We start from the raw sequence: 9,425 nt of genomic DNA on the forward strand, positions 1-9,425 counted from the left end.
AGTAAACCCCATCTCTATTAAAACAGAACACATTTACAAGGATTCTCCCAGAAACTTTACCTTTCATTATATTTATGGCAAGCGTTTGTCCAGAGGCTATATCTTTTGTTATATTTCTACAAACGTTTTTCCAGAAATGTTTCATTTTGAGTTGTACTGACTTTTTACACTTCCCCTTCTGCTAAAGGACATTGTTCCCGATGAGGCCAATGAGGGCGGTCCTGCGGCTTTCATGACCTTCGTGTCTAGCAGTCAGGAGCAGGAGGATGAGGACATGAGCTACGAGGACAATCCCTAGCGCTAATGTGGGTCCCAATGACTAACGCTAATGTGGGTCCCCTCCACCCATGAGAAGGGGTGTTAGGGTGTCCGACAGTGGTGAGAGGAGCACCCCTGTCCTGCTGGGCGATAAGGCACTGGTGGACCTCCTCCAGGGGAGTCAGAGGAAGAAGAGGTGTGAAAAAGGAGGAAGAAGAAAAAGAGGAGGGAGGAAAGATCGAGTCTGAGGAGACACAATCCCAAGAGGAAGAGGAAGAGGAGGAGGGAGAAGAAGCGGAGGGGAGACTTGGAAAGGAGGAAGGAGGATGGCGAGGTGGTGGAGGAGGAGAAGGAGGAAGAGGTGGAGGGGGGAGGCAGAGAAAAGGCGGAAAAGGTGGGGCGATGGCGGATGAAGAGGAGTCAGTTGAGGATGAAGAGAGGGAGAGAAAGAGGAAGAAGAGGGACCTGTGGTCGGGGACAGTGGGTGGAGGAAGAGGCTGAAGTCAGAGAGTTGGACAGCAACACTGTCGGAGATTCCAGTGGATGCTGGACTACGCCGGACAGTGACAATACAGCCCCTGAGACCGAGGCTGGAGGAAGGGAAGCCCCTCGCCGAAGACGCCCAGCTCCTCTCAAATAAGGAAGAGGAGGCAAAGGGAGAAAGAAAAACAACCGCAAAGGAAGCCCCACTGCCACAGATGACTATGAGTCTCTGCAGGACACACTAGGCGGCGAGGCTCTGAGAGCCAGGAAGTGCTCGGCCAGGACAACACTCCTGAGGAAGCAAGGACCAGGAGAAAGGTTCCAATGGCGATTCCCAAGAAAAGGAGTGACCAATAAACAAGACGCCCAGTCACAGGCGCTGACCTCCAGGAGACAAAAACAGTGTGGATCTTGCGGGACACGTCTTTTTGTAGAAGGGGGAGAGAGGGGAGGAGAAGAGCGCATGGAGGCGCCAGTACCAAAGGCAAAGCCAGGAAGCAGAGGAAGAACCAAGGTAGGAGCCCCCACAGAAAAACCGAGGCACCGCCAGGAGAGAGAGTCCCAGCCACCAGGGGATGAGGAGAAGGAGCACTACCACACCACCGACAATACTGTCCCACAAGCCCAAGAGAAGAAGAGCAGGGAATCATGGGTAACACTCATCACATATAGCCCATAGTATTATACACTGTCATCCTAAAACTGAAACCTACCATTGAACCATGTAAACCTACATAAAGCTAGGCCCTTTTCTGCGAGTGACCTATTTGAAATTAAACTTCGATGATCCATGGATGGATCTACTCTATTCCCAGAGCTTCCCAAAATTAGTGTACTATACAGTATAGGAAATAGGGTGTCATTTAAAAATACATCCCACATCTTGATCTATTAACATTTGTGGGTGGTTTGTTGACCTCTATTGTGTGATTCATCTTCTGTTTCCTACCCAGGCTCCTCTGGTGGGAATGAACCCAGTCCAGATCAGAGCGACAGTGGATCTCTACCCCAGCGCCAGGCCCTATCTGCGGCCCAGCCTATACAGACCCCAAGCCTCTGCTGCTGGTTAGTGTCAATCTCAGCAAGGTTCACGCACACACACACACACACACACACACACACACACACACACACACACACACACACACACACACACACACACACACACACACAACACACACACTAGATCTGCTGACTGGGCCCTTTTCCACTAGCCTCCCAGAAGAATAGTGCCACTCCAATTCACCGCCGCTACCAAAACAAACCCCATCTCGTCTCCGGACTGGATTAAGGCGTCAATGAGAGAGCTCATATTGAATTCGGGCACTGCCAAACTCAAATGGCAATGGAATGCAGGGGTAATGGCTGTGGTGGTAGTGCTGGGGTTTCCCATTGACATCTATAATCACTGGAAGTACATACCTGCATAAATTATGATTAAGACATGATTAAAACTTGAATAACACATGAAAGAATGTATTAATACAATGACTTAGGGAATCTAGCAGAAAAAGAAACAACAGTTTTTTTCACATCAATGTTTCCACTATTATAAAGTTATAGGGCATGAGTGTGTTTTAGGCAATTTTTTTCTCTCTTTTAGACCCTTGTGAGAACTTCCGTTTGTAAGCGTGGAAAGACCTGTAAACTCAACGGGGAGGAGAAGCCTATGTGTGTGTGTCAGGAGCCTTCTGCCTGCCCACAGAGTGTCACTGGCTATGATCTATGTGAGTATGAACGGTGGTCATTGGGGGTGGCCTTGGGGGGGTTCAGAGTTGCTGAATCGTTGCCTCTGGATCTATATATACTATACAGTATGTGCTGCCCTCTACGAGCATGGGTTTGAATCCGACCCACTGCTCTGCTTACTTTCTCTCTCTACTCCTTCCTTTTCGCTCTATCCTGTCCAATAAATATAAACACTATACGAAAGGAGTTCAACTAAAATTTGGGAAAAGTTGCTACTGGGGACAGGAACTGTGGGCCACAGAAATTGATAAGATCGGTACCACAGAACTATGCCTCTATAAAAGTTAGAAGTTTGGATAGGGTATCTGATCCTACATCTGTTGTTCGGGAAACTTGAAGGAAATATGCCAAGAATCTGGCAATGGTACAGCCCTGACATGATGTTCCAGTAATGTTGGGGAGCTGTTGGTTCTGGCTAGAATTTTATCTGCACAGACCTCTGTTCCTAAGACCCAGGTACACTAGCCTCAGTCCCAATAGAGTTAGCTCTATTGGAACTCTGCTGTGATGCTTAGTTGCTTACAATGAGCAGGATCTCTACAAGATCTTTAACTGAAGTATTTCCTTTGTGAAATCCATAACACATGAAGTAATGTATCTTTCCATGCAGGTATGTGGAACTGACAATGTCACCTACGACACATCCTGTGAGCTCTTTTGCCACTAAGTGCAACCTGGAAGGCACCAAGAGAGGCCATAGACTTCACCTGGACTACACTGGACCCTGCACAAATGTAGGGCAGCTATAGTCAGACCACCTCTACAGTTTCTGACCAATACAGTAACTAACCTGAAATAACCTAAAGTATAACACCTCTTGTCCAATTTCTTCCACTCCCTTTCTTTTTTCTTTCTCTCTCTCGTCTGTTTCTCACTCTATATTTAATTTCGTCTTTCCTTGCCTCTCCCCCCCCCTCTCTTTCTCACTCTCTCTCTTTCTTCCACTACCTTGCTCTCTCTGTTAGTCATTAGCACCGTGTACTGAATGCCGAACTGGTCCAGTTTCCTCTGCGTATGCGCGACTGGCTGAAGAACGTCTTGCTGCAGCTCTCTAAACATGACTCTCAATGTCCCCTGGCTTCCTCACCCCCAAGCCCATCAGGTATAAATACATTTATTTAATTGAATATCATTGGATCATGATTTGAAAAAACCCTTGTATGGACACCCTTAACTATCAAGATTAAAATATGAGGGTAACACTTTACATTAGACATATCATATATAAAGGGGTTCTAAGTAGTTCATTGATAGTTCCATTATTTATATTTTCTAAATAATTCATATTCTTATAAAAGAGCTTTATGAAGTTTAACCAACTGCATTCTTAGTGATTGATACTTTGCATATCACATGACCGGATTGAAAAGTTTTAGAACACCTACTCATTCAAGGGTTTTTCTTTATTTTTACTATTTTCTACATTGTAGAATAATAGTAGAAGACATCAAAACTATGAAATAACACATATGGAATCATTTAGTAACAAAAAAAGTGTTAAACAAATCCAAAATATATATGTTGTATTTGGGAATTCTTCAAATAGCCACCCTTTGCCTTGTATTGACAGCTTTTGCACACTCTTGGCATTTCTCAAGCAACTTCACCTGGAATGCTTTTCCAACAGTCTTGAAGGAGTTCCCCACATATGCTGAGCACTTGTTGGCTGCTTTTCCTTCACTCTGCGGTCAGAACTCATCCCCAAGCATCTCCAATTCTTGGTTGAGGTCGTTTGGATTGTGAAGGCCAGGTCATCGGATACAGCACTCCATCACTCTCCTTCTTGGTAAAATAGCCCTTTACACAGCCTGGAGGGTGTGTTGGGTCGTGTCCTGTTGAAAAACAAATGATAGTCCCGCTAAGCCCAAACCAGATGGGATGGCATATCACTGCAGAATGCTGTGGTAGCCATGCTGGTTTTAGTTCGTGTCTTGAATTGTAAATAAATCACATACAGTGTCTGCAGCAAAAGCACCGCCACACCACAACACCTCCTCCTCCCATGGCACTATGGTGCGAAATACACATGCAGCGATCATCCGTTCACCCACACCACGTCTCTCACAGGTTGGAACCAAAAAATCTCCAATTTGGACTCCAGACCAAAGAACACATTTCCACGGTCTAGTGTCCATTGCACTCGTGTTTCTTGGCCCAAGCAAGTCTCTTCTTATTATTGTCGTCCTTTAGTGGTGGTTTCTTTGCCAGCAATTTGACCATGAAGGCTTAATTCACACAGTCTCCTCTGAGCAGTTGATGCTGGGATGTTCTGTTGCTTGAACTCTGCGAAGCATTTATTTGGGCCACAATTTCTGAGGCTGGTAACTCCTAATGAATTTATCCTCTGCAGCAGAGGTAACTCTGGGTCTTCCATTCCTGTGGCGGTCCTCATGAGAGCCAGTGTCATTATAGCGCTTGATGGTTTTGCGACTGCACTTAAAGAAACTTTAAAAGTTCTTGGAAATATTCACGTGTTGACTGACCTTCATGTCTTAAAGTAATGATGGACTGTCGTTTCTCTTTGCTTATTTGAGCTGTTCTTGCCATAATATGGACTTGGTCTTTTACCAAATATGCCTATCTTCTGTATACCACCCCTACCTTGTCCACAACACAACTGATTGGCTCAAACGCTACATTAAGAAGGAAATAAATTCCACAAATTAACTTTTTGCACAGAAGTCACACTGTTAATTGAAATGCATTCCAAATGACTTTACCTCATGAAGCTGGTTGAGAGAATGCCAAAAATTTAGCAAAGCTGTCATCAAAGCAAAGGGTGGCTATTTGAAGAATCTCAAATAGACTACATTTTGATTTGTTTAACACTTTAGCCTTTGGTTACTAATGATTCCGTATATGTTATTTCATGGGTTGATGTCTTCATATTATTCTACAATATAGAAAATAAAGAAAAACCCTTGAATGAGTAGGTGTTCTAAAGCGTTTGACCGGCAGTGTATCTCAAACGCCAAAAATCAGCAGTGCCTATACAAGTGATTTTCGAATTAGGATCTTGTTAGCACATATTCATATTCAATTCAATACCAACTTTATTATTAATGTGTGACCATAAAACCGATGATGATGTCAATCTCCCAGGTGAGAAAAAATCCACGCGAGTGAGAGGGCGCCTCCATGCAGCGTACCACCCCCATTGATTATTGCTGGCCCAGGACTTTGAGAAGAACTACCAACATGTACATCTATCCCGTGCACTGGCAGTTTGCCCAGATGGACCAGCACCCTTCCTGACAGGTACACAGTACTTCAGGATAAATATATTTTTTGTCATAATCCCGAAAAATAACCAGAACGTAATTTTACCACTGAGAAGTCTCCTTGCGGTTCAGTTGCAGTTTTTTGAGGTCAGACTCCCCCATTTCTCCCAAGCCCCCAACGGAATAAAACAGAGTGAAACAGGGAAGCAATAAGAGATGCTCATTTTTGTTTTCTGTTGCAATAATGTTTCAAAGCGTTTTTCCATTGCAAAAGGCTTATGAACATGACACTGGTGTTCCTATCCAGGTTCCTATCCCACTCTAGCTGGCGGCCCCTCTGAGGTTCCGTTGGTCCCCATAGAGCATTGCACCTTCCGCTTTTTCCAGGAGTGTAGCGCAGACAAAGACAAACAGGTGTCCTTCAGGGGGGTGGGCCAACTGCTTCGGCATCAAGGATGGTGAGTGGCGTCCGTAGCTTCCCTTATACAAAGTGAAACCAATTCAATGACCAAAGAATGAGGCTTGACATGATGTTGCCAATGTTGTGATAGTTGTAGTAGTTAGATTTGAGTACGAATGAATGAATGCTGCATTATTGCTAGCTTACAGAAGGACCATGGTCATGTGCTTTTCACACATAGTTGATAGTATAGACCTGTATTTATACTCTTTAAAGATGTAATATTTCGTGATTCCGATAACAGTGTCCACAATTCTAAATTCTGACATTCCCCCATTTCCCCCTCTGCAGAGGACACTGGATCTCAACCTGCTCTTCTGAGCCCAATCTGTGCCTCAACAAGAAGCAGATTAAAAAAGCATTTAACAAAATCACCTTCAATAATGGCAGAACCACATACCTTAATCGGCAGAAGAGAGATTTAAGCTTCGTATGTTTTTGGGATGCTCTGCAAAGTTCCAGCCTGGTGGAACCAGCCTGGCCGCTGTGTTCACCATTCTATTTTGCTTAACATATCAGTCTGGCATTGCTCCTTATTGAAACTGTTTCAGAGCCTATGTCTGTAATCAGAGGCAATTCGAAACTAACCCTTGTCAGTGATTGGATCACCTTAAGCCAATCAAAAGGACAACCTAATTCAAAGCACAGGATTTTGAGGGTGGAGTTTTCTAGAAGATGCTGATTTGACCCGTCCATTTCTTGGCTTATTCCAAACCCCCATCTATTGGAGAAAGCCCAAATGTATATGTGCAGTAAACAGAATGGTGAATCCCCAGCAATCAGGCTGGTTCTACCATTCTACTACAAAAGATGCAATTGACTAAAAAAATAAAAGTGAGGATGGACCACTGTCCTTCCATGTCCATATGTCATAGATGGAAGGGGAGGATAGTTCATGTTGTCTTTAAATCAGACCAAGGTAGAGCAAGTCTGGATCTATAAATATGTGGATGTTCTGTGATACTGTATGTTAGATACTGTATAGCTGATAGTGGTATTTGTAGAGTAGGGGATGAGAACAATTTTTTTAAACCATTAACAATGATATCACTGTTATGAACACATTCCAAGAGGGAAAGTTTCCGAGTGCTTTTGTAGATGACAGAAAACAAAAAAATATGTTGTGACTTCTATGCAGGTAAGACCTATCACTTTACTTTTTGGCCAAGAATTAAAGTATTAATTTGAAACATGGCACAGAAAAATGCTATAGTTTGATGTGAGAGCATAGCAATATTTTTTGTATGAGGGAAACCATTTGTAATTGACTCTCAAAATAAATTGAGCTTGAATAGAGTATTTATTTATATTATGTCAAAAGGAGAAATTTAAATGACATTAAATGTGGTAGAACATGTGATTTTTTGACAGAGTTACTAAGAGTTGAATGCTGCAACCGTTTTTTATGTCTTGCCTGAAATTGCTATTTCCGCTAACCCCTTCTAATAAAAGTAATTTTTGACCTCATTGGATCTCATCACATTCCTGTTTGATTGTTTTACTTTATGCACAAAATTGAATTGAATGTAACTTTATTTACCCCCAGAGGAAAATTGTTATCAATAAAGTTATTTCATGCATTATGATAATATTGATAAGCGAAGAAGAAAATACTGCAGAATATTATGTTTTTAGTATTTAGGTTACACTGAAATACACTCAAACCTTCTATTATATTCTTATATGATAATTTGTGCTGTACAATTACATAGGGGGGGAAGTAACTGTAATAAGTTGTGGTTGGTGATGTCACTTTCCGCGTCAGTGGTGGCTGTTTTTGCTCTCTTCTAGTTTGGATGAAAATAATTACAGGTATCTATTTTACACAGCAACCTACAGGTGAACAGTTGACTCATCCAACAAAGGCTTATAATAGGACATAATTGTATGTGATAATATGGTTCAGATTCCTGGTTTGGGTTTGCAATGCAGGTGATTTTGAATAAGGCCCTCTTTGGGTCAACCAAGCCACAATTGTGTGGTCTGTCCAAGATGGTGAGAATGACTGTCCATGTTGAGATCAACATTTAGAGCTGTATTCTGATTGGACTGTTACCAGTGGACATGGAGGAAGTGGCTCTTTATAAGAGCGAAAAACTAGGAACAATGTGTCATCTTCAGGTGTCTTTGTGAGCTGAAACTTACTGCCATCATTCACAGAGGTATGACAGATGACAACTTAACCATTTTCACGGAACAGCCTTCATGACAATTTTAATCCAATTTCATGTATTTCTTTTTGTATTTATTGAAACTTCTTGACATTGGGTTAGTGCTACCTGTGGTTATATGTTTCTAACAATGAGATGCTTTTCTGACTTTCTTTTTTTTTATGGGGAAAGCAGAGCAACATGTTTTTGTATGCTGTGGATCATCTTTCAGACGGTGGCTCTCCTGTGTAACACATTTACATGTTTATTGAATACCGTAGGTACTATAGCATCCAGACCTGGGTTCAAATACTTGAAAATGCTTTCAAATCACTTTGTTAGATTTGCTTGAATTCGCTAGTGGTGTCAGACTTGGGACTTTTCAGATTCAGGGTTTCCAGTTTTGGACTTTTCTAATGGTTAATTTAGCTTGGCAAGCTCAAACATGCACACAAAGTATTTGAAATTCTTTTCCAAGAATTTGGGACCCAGGTCCTGATCGCGTCCACTGTGATTTCCTGGTTTTTAATTTTGGGGGTGGAAGCTAGAGGACAGTCTTCAGGTAGTGGTGAGGTATTTTGCATTTCTTAAACATCTTAACAATAAAGATATTGTTGATAAAATGTTCTTAATATACATTTTACTTCCTGCGCTTCTTTATAATCACTGAGTGTAACTTTCACCATAATGTTATACATACCATACAGTACATACAATATAGTACATTAGCAATGTCTCATATATACACAGTATAAAGAAATAGTGTGGTCAGTATGACTCCAGTGAGAGAAGTTAAAGTTAGTGTAGGATAATGTGCATTACTCTTCCCAGGCTGGTGGTGGCAATGGAGGAGTTGTGAATGGAGGCATGGTCGGAAGCAGCTGTTAACTCCAGGGGTTATGAATGGGCTTGTCTTAAATGGGCAACCCCTTTCTGGCTCAGGTGCGTATACAGTGTGGGTGGTTAAAAAGTGTCACTCGCCGCAGCACTAGGTACAAAAAAAGCTGCACAATCAGGGGCATATTTCAGAAATGTCACATATATTTCATTACATATGTTTTTGTTAGGCGAGTTGCAAGCCAAACTTACTAGAAAGTGATATAT

The 9,425-nt window shown here is 42.3% G+C and overlaps 1 pseudogene; it reads left to right on the top strand.

Moving 5' to 3' along the window:
• Positions 1-660: 660 nt before the first annotated feature.
• Positions 661-6,492, top strand: LOC123484507 (annotated as a pseudogene).
• Positions 6,493-9,425: the final 2,933 nt, after the last annotated feature.

This window comes from Coregonus clupeaformis, chromosome 5 (assembly GCF_020615455.1).
Source record: "Coregonus clupeaformis isolate EN_2021a chromosome 5, ASM2061545v1, whole genome shotgun sequence".
NCBI classification, from domain to species: Eukaryota; Metazoa; Chordata; class Actinopteri; order Salmoniformes; family Salmonidae; genus Coregonus; species Coregonus clupeaformis.